The following is a 13,391-nucleotide window of genomic DNA, read 5'->3' on the forward strand; positions in this document are numbered from 1 at the left end:
GTACTTAAATTTTCTAAATTGACATTATTTTTCCATCTTTATTATCAGAAAAAACCCACAATCAATGTTATTCTTTTTTATTTTTAACTTGGTAATTACTGGTATTTATAGGCTAACTGAATGTATGAATCTTCCAGCCTTTCTGTATTTTGGATAGCTCACTATGAGGGACAAATCATCTTGATAAAGGATGAACTTCTTTGCTTTTCTGTAACTCTCATTTCCTCTTTTTCATAGCATTGTTGAAAATACCATATTTTCTGCATTTTCTAACTCCGAATCAGTATTAGGCTGGTGGGCTAGCTCCTTGCCCACTCTTTCAACGTATTATTACTACTACTATTGCCACTACTTCAATTATTTGCTATTAGTGGCCTTTTTTCTGTCTTTTCTCTCCATTTCTTCCTAGCACATAAGATCCTGTTCTGATCCCAGTTCTGAGGTCAGTGCATCTATGTACGTCTATGTACACTGGAAGAGCATTAATATCTATAGGGCAGCCCAGGTTCTGGGAACCTGGTCACGTCATCTTATGTATCCTATATCTATTCATCCTCAGAGTAGCCCTCTTTAGCAGCTATCATTACTCCACATGACAATGGGGAAACTGAGGCTGGGAGCTTGAGGAACTTGTCAGAAGGCACACAGCTAGGAAGTGGCAGAGAGCAAATGTCTTGACTTTGAAGTCCACACTCTTTCTACTTTTCGTAATGGTTGCCTCCCAGCTCTAAAATGTGTTTATTTCTTCATTTATATACTCTGTCTTTTCAGAAAGGATTTGAGAGAGATGACACATTTGTTATTGTTTCTAAGCTCTGGCTTCTGCCTCCATACTGCTTAAGCCCAGAAGATTGAGGAGGATGGCGTGGGCTGGAGGTGGACTGTGGGAGAAAGCTCTTCCTGTCACCAGAACCCTCTCTTGTCACCAAGTGGCCCACTTGCAGCAGACTCCAGGATGTCCCAGCCAGGGCAGTGTTGGAGTTGTTTGTCATCGGGTGATCCCAGGCTTAGCTTGGTGAGTGTAGTTTGGTAACTAGTATCATAGTAGGCAGTCTTTGATCTAGAGCTTTCATTAGTCCTTTAGTGATTCTTTTCTTTGGCAAATTATTTTTTCTTTTGAAGTCTTTTGAAAAATGTCATATATATTCTTATTCAATCTATTTTTGTGGTGAAAAACTCTACAACTTTTTAAGAAGAGAAGAGGATCTTAACTAACATCTACAGAATAGCACTTTAAATGTATTATCTTTTTTAATATTCACAAATGCTAGTGAGATAGATCTCATTATCCTTTTTTGATAAAATAGATGAAGGAATCTTGGCAGAAGAAAATTATGTAATTTACCTAACGGAGGCTTTAAGATTTATTTTTTTTCTACCTTTGAACTCATTCTACTATTACATATGCAAATATTGAGATAGATTGGACTGCAGCTCTGACACTCATGGCCTTTAAACAAAAAGAACTCATAGTGTAGTTACAGAATTTGAGGCTGCAGAGGAAAATGGCAATATTCCAGCCAATTAGAGAAAGGCAGCTCGGTTTCCTGGGCTTCGGGGGGTGCTCTGATCATTGGTATGTTATTGATACATCTATCTGTGACTTATTTTTTGTAATTTGAAATCTGTTTGTAGAGGAATATCAAGACACTGGTATTCCTCAACAACATTAACATTACCAAGTCACCTTACTGTATAAACATCTGTCTAAAATATTTAAATATTGATTTGTTGAGGGGCAACATGGGGGTTAACACAGGACTTTCTTAGCTCCTTTTCTGATTTTGACTGATACAATTCTATTGCTTAATTTCCACTGAGATTATACATTATTCACACTATCTCACTTACCTAGAATGTGATTTTCCAAGAGTTGCTTGTACTTAGGAAGAATGAAGTTAGTCTCTGATGGTATTTAAGGGGCTTCAGAAGTAAACTAGTTCCTCCAGTGTCAGGAAACTGTGAGTCATCTCAACTCTCATGCTTTCTGACTCTGAATGAAGAAGGGCAATGTTCACATAGAAACCGTATAATTTGTCACGTTAAGAACAGACTGATCTTGTTCTGATGCTCTTGCAGAGCTCCAGATATCCTTATATAAGGAGAAATTTTCAGAAATTAATAAAATGAAGTTCAGCGTTATGGAATGTGACTAATACATCTGAGATAAGTGACTCAAACATTAGAAGAGGGTGATACTTGCAGTTTTAGCATTAAACAATTTTGAGTTACTTGAGATTTTTTTTTAATCATCGGAACTCATTGTTTTCATATTTGAAACATGAGAAAATTTCTTCACTTTGTAGATTTAAAAGAAACTCACTGGATAGAAATAGACCAAAAATTTAGTCCTTAGAAGATAATATTTTAGTAGTATTATCTCATAAAGAGTAAATAGTTGATGCAACTATTTGCATATTGACCTCAATGCAAGATTTTAAACCCATGATCATTTCCCAAGATAATTTTCTAATGTCCACATTTCCCCGAGTGCTTAGTGCCACTCCCAGACATATCTATGTGTCATTAAGTCTGCAGGCCTGTGCGGATAAGTGTGTGCACAAGTGCATGCCTAGGTAACAGGAGCCCTTCAGTGATGTCAGATGTGCTGAACATTGTAAACGGGAAATGTTCTGTTTGATGACCTTTGCCAAATTGCAAAGTGCAAACTGGCAAAGTGAGTTTCATCACTCAGAATCTCAGTTTTGGAGATAGCAGAGATACATTACTATCTAGTTAAATCCCTCATCAAATCAAGAAATAAAATGAGGTGTCTGGGCTGTGACTCATGCCTGTAATCCCACCACTTTGGGAGGCTGACGCAGGTGGATCACCTGAGGTCAGGAGTTTGAGACCAGCCTGACCAACATGGTGAAACCCCGTCTCTACTGAAAATACAAAAATTAGCTGGGTGTGGTGGCGCATGCCTGTAGTTGGGGGCTACTTGAGAGGCTGAGACAGGAGAATTGCTTGAACCCAGGAGGAGATTGCAGTGAGCCGAGATCACGCCACTGTACCCCGGCCTGGGTGACATGACAGAGTGAGACTCTATCTCAAAAAGAAAAAAAAAAGGTAGTGAAATTGAAATGAGGATTTTCTTATGGAATATATCTATCTTTTCATAATTACACACTTAAGACATTTCTACCCCTCCACAGTGTGTTCAGTACTCATTGCTCAGTACATGATTTCTAACTAAATATTTGTAAATGACTGAATAGATGAATGAATGAATGAATGGGTGAGTAAATGATAGAATGAGTCTCAGAGAGATCGTGCAAACACGTGCCAGGAAAAGAAACCCAGGTGTTTCTTTTTTTTCCGTTTTCTAGTTCCTGCAAGTTCTCTTTAGGTGAGCTAATCAACTCATTATCTTTTAATCTTTAAACCCTATTTCTGGACACACCACATATTCTTAGCTGAACTAGGCCCCTTTCTTCCCCTATTTTCACCTCTTCCCCAAAGCTTTGCTGGGTAACTGGAAAAAAGGTGATTTCTTCCTCAACCGTTCTTTGTCTGAACATGCAGCAATGCATGAGTCACTCTTCACTCCTAAGACACAATAGAGCTTTCCATGGCTTGTATTTGCTATAAATATTTACTGCCCTGATCTCTGATTTACTTAATGTTAACACAATTGTCTGGGTAGCCTTAGACCTTTGGTATATATACTAGTCTTAGTATTTGTCTGAGATACCAAACTACATTAGGGTTCTAAATTTGGTAAACATGGAATCCATTCCAATTGAGGTTACTGGCAAAGTTGAAAACACTGTCTTTTTTTTTCTGGAATAATAGGTATTGTTCTAGCGAATGTCTGTCTGTCTATCTACTTAAACTCAAATCCCTCTAACAATCTTATGGGGTAGTAGCTGAGACTTCCAGAAATGAAATGACCTTTAGAAAGTACTAAAGCCAGTATTTAAATTGAGATTGGTCTGTCTTTTCAGGCCAATTTGTGCCCACCACATTACGCACTCCCCTCTTCCCATCCCATAATCATGGAGAGCATTTAAAGGCATCAGAACCATTAAATACAGACTACCATATCTAACAGGGCAGAAAATTTCTGCTCCATTACTCCTTCTAGCCTTTAGGTTCTGAGAAGGCATAGTGAACATGAGAAGACAATAATAGAGAAAGTTGCTCTCTGGCTATGTCTATCAGACCAGTTTATGGTGTCACCAAATGAGAATAAAGAGAAATGACCTCTTCATATTTCTCACAATCAAAGTTTATTAATCTCCCCTCCACAGCTATGAGGATGCTTTATTTTTTTAATTTTTTTAATTTTTTTTATTATACTTTAAGTTCTAAGGTACATGTGCACAATGTGCAGGTTTGTTACATATATATATACATGTGCCATGTTGGTGCGCTGCACCTGTTAACTCATCATTTACATTAGGTATCTCTCCTAATGCTATCCCTCCCCTCTACCCCCACCCCACAACAGGCCCCGGTGTGTGGTGTTCACCACCCTGTGTCCAAGTGTTCTCATTGTTCAATTCCCAGTTATGAGTGAGAACACACAGTGTTTGGTTTTCTGTCCTTGTGATAGTTTGCTGAGAATGATGGTTTCCAGCTTCATCCACGTCCCTACAAATGACATGAACTCATCTTTTTCTATGGCTGCATAGTATTCCATGGTGTATATGTGCCACATTTTCTTAATCCAGTCTATCGTTGATGGACATCTGGGTTGGTTCCAAGTCTTTGCTATTGTGAATAGTGCCTCAATAAACATATGTGTGCATGTGTCTTTATAGCAGCATGATTTATAATCCTTTGGGTATATACCCAGTAATGCGATGGCTGGGTCAAATGGTATTTCTAGTTCTAGATCCTTGAGGAATCGCCAGACTGTCTTCCACAACGGTTGAACTAGTTTACAGTCCCACCAACAGTATAAAAGTGTTCCTATTTCTCCACATCCTCTCCAGCACTCGTTGTTTCCCAACTTTTTAATGATCACCATTCTAACTGGTGTGAGATGGTATCTCCTTGTGGTTTTGATTTGCATTTCTCTGATGGCCGGTGATGATGAGCATTTTTTCATGTGTCTGTTGGCTGCATAAATGTCTTCTTTTGAGAAGTGTCTGTTCATATCCTTTGCCCACTTTTTGATGGGTTGTTTGATTTTTTCTTGTAAATTTGTTTAAGTTCTTTGTAGATTCTGGATATTAGCCCTTTGTCAGATGGGTAGATTGTAAAAATTTTCTCTCATTCTGTAGGTTGCTTGTTCCTCTGATGGTAGTGTCTTTTGCTGTGCAGAAGTTCTTTACGGTTTAACTAGATCCCATTTATCAATTTTGGCTTCTGTTGCAGTTGCTTTTGGTGTTTTAGACATGAAGTCCTTGCCCCATGCCTATGTCCTGAATGGTATTGCCTAGGTTTTCTTCTAGGGTTTTTTATGGTTTTATGTCTGACATTTAAGTTTTTAATCCATCTTGAATTAATTTTTGTATAAGGTATAAGGAAGGCATCCAGATTCAACTTTCTACATATGGCTAGACAGTTTTCCCAGCACCATTTATTAAATAGGGAATCCTTCCCCCATTTCTTGTTTTGTCAGGTTTGTCAAAGATCAGATGGTTGTAGATGTGTGGTATTATTTCTGAGGGCTCTGTTCTGTTCCATTGGTCTATATCTCTGTTTTGGTACCAGTACAATGCTGTTTTGGTTACTGTAGCCTTGTAGTGTAGTTTGAAGTCAGGTAGTGTGATACCTCCAGCTTTGTTCTTTTGGCTTAGGATTATCTTGGCAATGCGGGCTCTTTTTTGGTTCCATATGAACTTTAAAGTAGTTTCTTCCAGTTCTGTGAAGAAAGTCATTGGTAGTTTGCTGGAGGTGGCATTGAATCTATAAATTACCCAGGGCAGTATGGCTATTTTCACGATATTGATTCTTCCTATTCATGAGCATGGAATATTCTTCCACTTGTTTGTGTCTTCTTTTATTTCGTTGAGCAGTCATTTGTAATTCTCCTTGAAGAGGTCCTTCATGAGGATGCTTTAATTTTTTCTTAATTCAGCCCGGAATATCAGGTTGAGGTAGGAAGTTCAGGGCCATTGGTCAGTTGTATCTTAAAGGCATCCACCTATTCTTTTGACACCTCCATTCTTTTTCCAGTGGAAGCAAAAGACATGTAACTCCTGCAAGTTAAACTGTGACCAACAGCAAAAATGGGTTTATTTATCCGTCAACAAGCATTTATTAAACTATACTATGAGGAAAACATGAAATATTAGAATAAAAGGTAGACAGTGATAATTAGTTTAAAGGACATGCAGAGATGAAAGTTTAGAAGAGACAGGAATTACAGTTGGGGAAGAGAACCTGAAAGACTTCCTGGAGAGCATGGTGTTTGCACTGGATCTTGGTAGTTTGGGAAAGGAAAGGAGCCTAAGTGGAAATTAGTATGAATGGAAGGAGTGGGGATCAGGTTACAGAAAGGAAATAGCTAGTGAGCTAGTTTGAATGGAAGACTTTTAAAGAAAAGAAGTGGAGAATATGGAAAGAGAGGGTTAAGCTCCTTCTGGAAGACAGGGACCACATGTCTGAGAAGATTGCTTTATGAGGGTTCAGTATATTCTTGGGGGCAAGCTCAATCTCACAAACCAGAAGAGTAGGTCAAAATGCCAGAAAAATATATGCAGGACTTGGTGATGATGGCAGTGGTAGTGGTGACAGTGGTGAAGGTGGTGGTGATAATGACAGAAGTGATGCAAATTTTGGTGATCTGGTGACAGGGATGACAGAAGAGGAAGAGGATGTTCAGCAGGAAAAGCAGTTTATTTGAAAAGAAATAGAAAACTGACCTTTTTTTTTTTTTTTTTTTGAGACAGAGTTTTGCTCTTGTTGCCCAGGCTGGAGGGCAATGGCACGATCTCAGCTCACCGCAACCTCCACCTCCCAGGTTCAAATAATTCTCCGCCTAAGCCTCCCAAGTAGCTGGGATTACAGGGATGTGTCACCACCCCAGGCTAATTTTGTATTTTTAGTAGAGATGGGGTTTCTCCATGTCGGTCAGGCTGGTCTCAAACTCCTGACCTGAGGTGATCTTCCCACCTCGACCTCCCAGAGTGCTGTGATTACAGGCATGAGCCACCACGCCTGGCCAGAAAACTCACTTTAAAAAAAATAACATTACGTTATTGCTGAAAATGTATCCTAAGTCTACATAAGGAATGCAGCATCAACTATGGTATTAGGTATGGAGGGAAACCGTGAAATTGCTAATTCAGTAGATTTCATAGTTAGCTAAGCTAATTAAAAAAGGCATTCTATTTAATTATTTAAGCAATTAAATTAAATCACCCAATTTAGTGAGAGTGATTAGGCCTCTTTCAAACAAAAGAAAACCCAGTTAAAAATAAGTAAAATTGGTAACAAGGAAATAACCTAACATATATAATTAACCTGTAGAACTTAGTGTCATAGGATTGAATTAATGATAGTATTTATTAAGGTAGAACTGTAAGATTGTAAAAACATTTGGCACTTACATGAATAATCAATGTTATTAGTATCTAATATCCCCAGAGATAAGTATCATTATCATTTATTAATTTCACTTAAGTGCTGAAATATACATTCTATAGCTTGCCCAATGAATATGAGAATTTTATATTTTATAGTCTTGAGTTAATTAGGAGCCACATAAATTCTGTAGTAGAACATCATTGAAATAAATGGAATCAACATGACAACTAATCAGTGTTTTTGCTGCCAAAATGAGTGTTCTTTTTTCAAAATCCTCATTAATATTACTTCAAGCAGGATTTCAGTGTTCTTATGATAGCTTCCATTACTTCCCTAGGGAAACTGTTCTATAAAATAATACTTGTTTCTAACAACTTTTTTCTTTCTTTCTTTCTTTCTTTTTTTTTTTTTTTTGAGACAGAGTCTCGCTCTGTCACCCAGGCTGGAGTGCAGTGGTGTGATCTCAGCTCACTACAACCTCTGCCTCCTGGGCTTAAGCAATTCTCCTGCCTCAGCCTCCCAAGTAACTGGGATTACAGGCACATGCCACCACGCCCAGCTAATCTTTGTGTTTTTAATAGAGACGGGGTTTCACCATGTTGCCCAGGCTGGTCTTGAACTCCTGACCTCAGGTGATCCACTCCCCTCAGCCTCTCAAAGTACTGGGATTACAGGTGTGAGCCACCGCACCCGGCCCCAACTTTTCGTTACTTGTAGTCTTCTTCTTTCTCTCTCTATCCATCAACCATATCTCACTACCAGATACACATTTTCAAAAACTGCAAAATTCTCATCCAAGTCTTAGATAAATTTCCTCCTCCTAATATTTTGGGTCCATTTCTCCCTCACCTTCTCATGTTTATGTATTAGTTTGACAAGTCTTTTTGGAACAGCTACTTACCACACCGGCAGGTAGTTTGAAATGGCAAAGAGGACAATGGCTTTGGAATCTGATAAATTAAGGTTTGAACCTTGGCTCTGGTATGTAACAGCTAGTGACCTTGAACAAGTTGTTTCACCAGCTTGAGCCTCCGCCATTATCTGTAAAAGGGATGGAAGGATGAAAATGCTTCCCTAGCAGGATTCTTATGAGGTTGTGAGAGAACGTCTGGTATCTGGAACATGGCGGGCACTCATTCTGTAGCAAGCGCACTGGGCTACTTTAGTTTTGCCCTACTGTGTCATAGGAGAGAACACAGAGCAAAACGTCTTTTAGCTCTTCCCCATTTTTGCTGACTCTTCCTGTTTTCTATCTGTTTTACTTCTGGATCTCATTTCATGCCTAACTAAACTCCGATTTTCCTTGTTTCCACCCACCACTTCCGCCTATTTTCCAAAACGTTGTGCACTTGTATTGACCAACTAGGCTACATGGAGAACCACCAGTGAGTCTTCAGCAGACAGTATTTTCTTGTCTTTTTTCCTCCAGGCTTGTAGGAGATCACAACAGGAAAACAAAAACCTTATTTTATGCAATAATTTTGCATATCTGATTTACAGGAAGGGAACTGTTTAATAAGAAGGAGCTTGCATATAAGGGTACCAAAAGGCATGAATAGTATTTCTGGAGTAGTAGAGACAATTTTTATCTGTTTGCTTTGTTGCTGGCCACAAAATAGATAAAATATTATGAAACTACAACATTACATAACATTTACCTGCTTGTTTTTCTCATTGCTAGCTTATATTTTTAGTACTTGGCTGTTGCTTTAGCCTTGGAAATATGTCAAATAGGTAGTGCACCCAGATTTGAAAATGGAAGAAAAGGAGAGAATCTCCTTCTCCATAACAGAGAAGAGGGAGGGAGAGACAGAAAGTGAAAGAAAGAGAGAGAGAAGACTCAGGTCATCAGAGAGCTAAGAATCAGTGAATCCATACATTTCACTGAGAAGCCAGAGTTTGCAAAGCACAGGGTATGGCACAGGAACTGAAATGAGCTTGATATCCAATGCCTGGTATGGGGACATTTACTCAATACATATCTGGTAACTGGCTAACAGCAGCTACTTGTTCTCTTCCGGGCCTCTTTATAGAAGAGACCCTTTTCTCCTGTTCCCTTTATTTTAAACTTACAGGGCAAGACCTTCTACCCTGTTGGAACTATTGACTCCACCCATTTGCCCTTAAAGTAACAGGAACAATTTGCTGAGATAAGGCAGAGATAATGAACATCTTAGCATGTCCAGTTTAGATATTCTGGGCTCTCTCTTTTTCAGCCTAGCCTACCTGGAGGGTTGGGCATATACTTGTCCCCTCTTGTTCCTCCCATGTAAGGCACATCTTGATTAGGGCCCAGCACCTACTACGGAAAGACAGATTGGGGCCCATCTGAGCCTTGGGCCTTGATGGGCTCACTCCTGGCTGCAAACTTGGTCATGCTGCTTAAAAGATTCTCCATACAAGGGATTCTAGGTCTAGACTGGAAAAAAATTTGAAGGAAGGCCCCTATTGATGGAAGAGCCAAATCTTATTTTCCAGTCCAGGTTTACAACTGAAGTATAAGACACCTGGATTTCTATCCGGCTTTTGAAGATTTTGTTCAATAGGTGTTACTCTTAGAGGGGGTTTGGGAATGAAGCGTGCTTAATGTCCTCTTTGCAAAATACAAACCTTCAGAACTCTTGATCCCATAGTGAATTCACTAGGAAAGCTTGAAATTCAGGCACAAGGGCTAGCTTGCATAAAAACAACAACAGCAATAGCAAAAGCACTTGGAGATATCAAGGTTCAGCAGAGGTAGGAGATCTGGGTGCTTATTAAAACACACTATTCGACTCAAATGTAAAATTTCAATTTTATGAGGTTGTTTATTGAACATGATTATATACACGAGTGTCATTTAAAGTTAGCTATAGTTATACGAGGCTTGTTGAGATATGTGGCAGCTCAATGCCCCTCTACTCTCCTCTTTCTCTCCAATGGAAGCAACTTTTCAACTTATATAACTGGTTTTTCTTATTTTTTTTTTTTAGTTTTTAGTGGGTTTTTTGTTTTTGTTTTTGTTTTTGCTTTGCCTCCAAATGACCAGAGGACATACTTACTTCACTACTTTCTGACTTTGAGGTTGTAGACATTGCTTATTTCTTTAGCCCTTATTTATTGACTTCCCATTTTTGAGAATGAGGATTTGGGTCTCTTTCACAGCCCATCTTTCACCATACAACCTCCCCACACCCCATTCTCCAAATATATTATAATGTTGGTAAATTCAGTCTTCAGGATTTTATCACTGTGATAGTGAAAACATGATTGGTAGCTGAGTTCTACAGTATAATGTAATTGATGTAATTTTTTATTTTCCACATTACTTTTTTGTATGTGTGGAGTCAATAATTGTCATTAGCTTAATGCCAAACTTACACCTTCAACACATCAATTATCCTATCAGTTTCTCTTTTCCAGGATGTCTCTCCTGGAGGCGGTTGACCTCTCCAGTATGAAGGAAGTCCCCTCATTTCTGGTGTTCCACTGTCATTATAATCCTCATCCCTCTTCACTATAAGCCCAACGATTCTTTCTGCTGCTCTTGTGTCGGATCTTCTCCTTCCTGGACATAGTGCCATCCTTGTTCTTCACATGAGGCACATCCTCCGCAAGATTCCTGCCTAGAGCACTCGGTCTGGAGGAAGCTCAATTGCTCAGAATCTCAAGAAGGAAAAAGACTGATTTTTAAAATATGCTTTGGCTTTGATGTCTGAACAGGAGTAGAAAGAGACCAAAAGCAAACAGCACTCCAACCAGGCTGGAGTAAGAAAGGGATTTCTTTAGAAAAGAATCTGTTGCCTTGGAGATTCGGCCAGGCTAAACCTACTGCCTATGTAAGCCTAAAGGAGGTACTCTGCTTTTAAAGAAGCCTTCATTGTCTGTCACTACATGACAGCATTTGACTGGTATCCAAGGAAATCTCATACAGGAAGGGAGGTAAGTTCTCAGATGACAAACGGAAATGACTCCCCCTGAGAGGATCTTATCTAGAGAACTATTCAGAGCCACTCTTTAGTTATTATTTTTTATTTGCATAAATTTAGGGGTGCAGGTGTAGTTTTGATGCATGAATATATTGCATAGTGGCAAAGTCTGGGCTTTTAGTACAACCATTACCTGAATAGTGTACATTGTACCTGTTAAGTAATTTCCCATCCCTCACCCCCTCCCTCTCTCCCACCTTTCCAAATCTTCAGTGTCTATTATTCCACACTCTATGTCCATGTGTACACTTTATTTGGCTCCCACTCATAAGTGAGAACATGCAGTATTTGACAGTATTTGACATTTTGTTTCTGAGTTGTTTCACTTAGGATAATGGCCTCCAGTTCCATCCATGTTGCTGCAACAGACATAATTTCATTCCTTTTATGGCTGAGTCATAGTCCATCATATACATATACCACATTTTCTTTATCAAATCACCTGTTAATTGACACTTAGGTTGATTCCATAGCTTTGCTATTGTGAAGAGTACAGAGTCACTTTTTCAAAGCTTTGTTTGGAGTAACAACCCCTTCAACACTGGGATGCTTATACCAAGTAGTTACATTTGAGGGAAGACTGGGATGATCAGGGAGAACACGCTAAGTATTATTAATACAGGAAAGTTTATAGGTGACAGTTATTTTAGCTGACCAAACGAGTATATCATCTATGCAGAGAAAGCAAGTATGTTGTATACCCATGCCCAGGAAATTCATTAAGTTATAGAACTCTAAGAAAGAACAGAGGGCAGATGGGACACAGCTATGGGGAAGCAGTGAGGACAGCAATATTTTGTTGAAACCATCTCCTGGAATTTCTCACTTTTCCCATAAAGGTGGAACCATTAAACAAACACTAAGAGCACTGGAGAGAACCCTGCACTTCTCCTTCCACGGTCACTTCTTAAGGGAGGGATGACTTGTCCTTGTGAGAATGCATATGCAGCATGTCTCCAAACCCTTCAAGTTGTCTCATTAAACATGTGCAGCTTTTTATATGTTAGTCATACCTTAATAAAGTGTTTTTTAAAATAAAAAAGATTGCATATACAGCTCAGCTACTTCTGGAAGATCTGTTTTCTAGAGAAGCCTCCCCAGAAGGCAAATGTGTCCCCCCTTCACACTTGCCCCCAACTTGATAAGGCTTCCTGGGGCAGGGTCTTGGGTCTAGAGACCTTTCTCCCTCTTTCTTTTTTTTTTCGTAAGAGACAGGGTCTCACTCTGTTGTGCAGACTGGCCTTAAACTTCTGGGCTCAAGTGATCGTCCTGCCCCAGCCTCCTGAGTAGCTGGGATTACAGGTACATATCACTGCACCCGGCTGTCCTCTTTCTTGAGTCTTGACATAAGAGAGGCTCACCAGGATTTGCTGGGCTGCTGAGTGAGCAACTGTCTGATTTACAGACTCTCTCTTTAGCCAAGTCCCAAGGTCTAGATTGGGAGAAAGTTGAAGAAGCTTTGTTTTTATTGCAGACCCAAATAATATTCTTCAACCCTACTTTGGAGAGAAGAAAGCTGATATATTAATCACTATCTGACTTTTTTGTCCATTTCTCACAGGATTCAAAATCTATGGGCACAAGGGGTGAGTGAGACTCCCACATCATGGAATATAGTCTAGCAAAGTTTAAGGCATTAATATGGTGATGGAAGAAATGGAAAATAGAAACAAAATTCACTTTTATAATATGGGTAGGAAATTCTTAAGTAAGAATGAAGAAGAATGGCTCAATTTCTTTCTATAACTTTGTTGAATTTATTGGGGGTTGCAGTAGATTTAAATCCAGTTTTTCTTTTCTTTTAAAATTTTTGGAAACCTGGAGACATTCCTACCCAGTAATAATGCATGAGTTACATTTTTACTAAGAATTTTAGAATTTTTAGATAAAACAAGCTGGAAGCTATTTGTTGAGCAACAATATTTTCAAGACAGTGTT

At 39.0% G+C, this 13,391-nt stretch overlaps 1 long non-coding RNA gene across 2 annotated transcripts in view; it reads left to right on the forward strand.

The window, feature by feature from the left end:
- Positions 1–818: 818 nt before the first annotated feature.
- The window catches only part of LOC144336162 (uncharacterized), a 28,938-nt gene continuing 16,365 nt past the window's right edge, over positions 819–13,391 (forward strand). For both annotated transcript variants that reach the window (XR_013407681.1, XR_013407682.1), the window contains exons 1-2: positions 819–1,015; positions 10,888–11,406. This is a non-coding gene — a long non-coding RNA (uncharacterized LOC144336162). The remainder of the gene's footprint in view (positions 1,016–10,887; positions 11,407–13,391) is intronic.

Source organism: Macaca mulatta, chromosome 17 (assembly GCF_049350105.2).
Source record: "Macaca mulatta isolate MMU2019108-1 chromosome 17, T2T-MMU8v2.0, whole genome shotgun sequence".
Lineage (NCBI taxonomy): Eukaryota > Metazoa > Chordata > Mammalia > Primates > Cercopithecidae > Macaca > Macaca mulatta.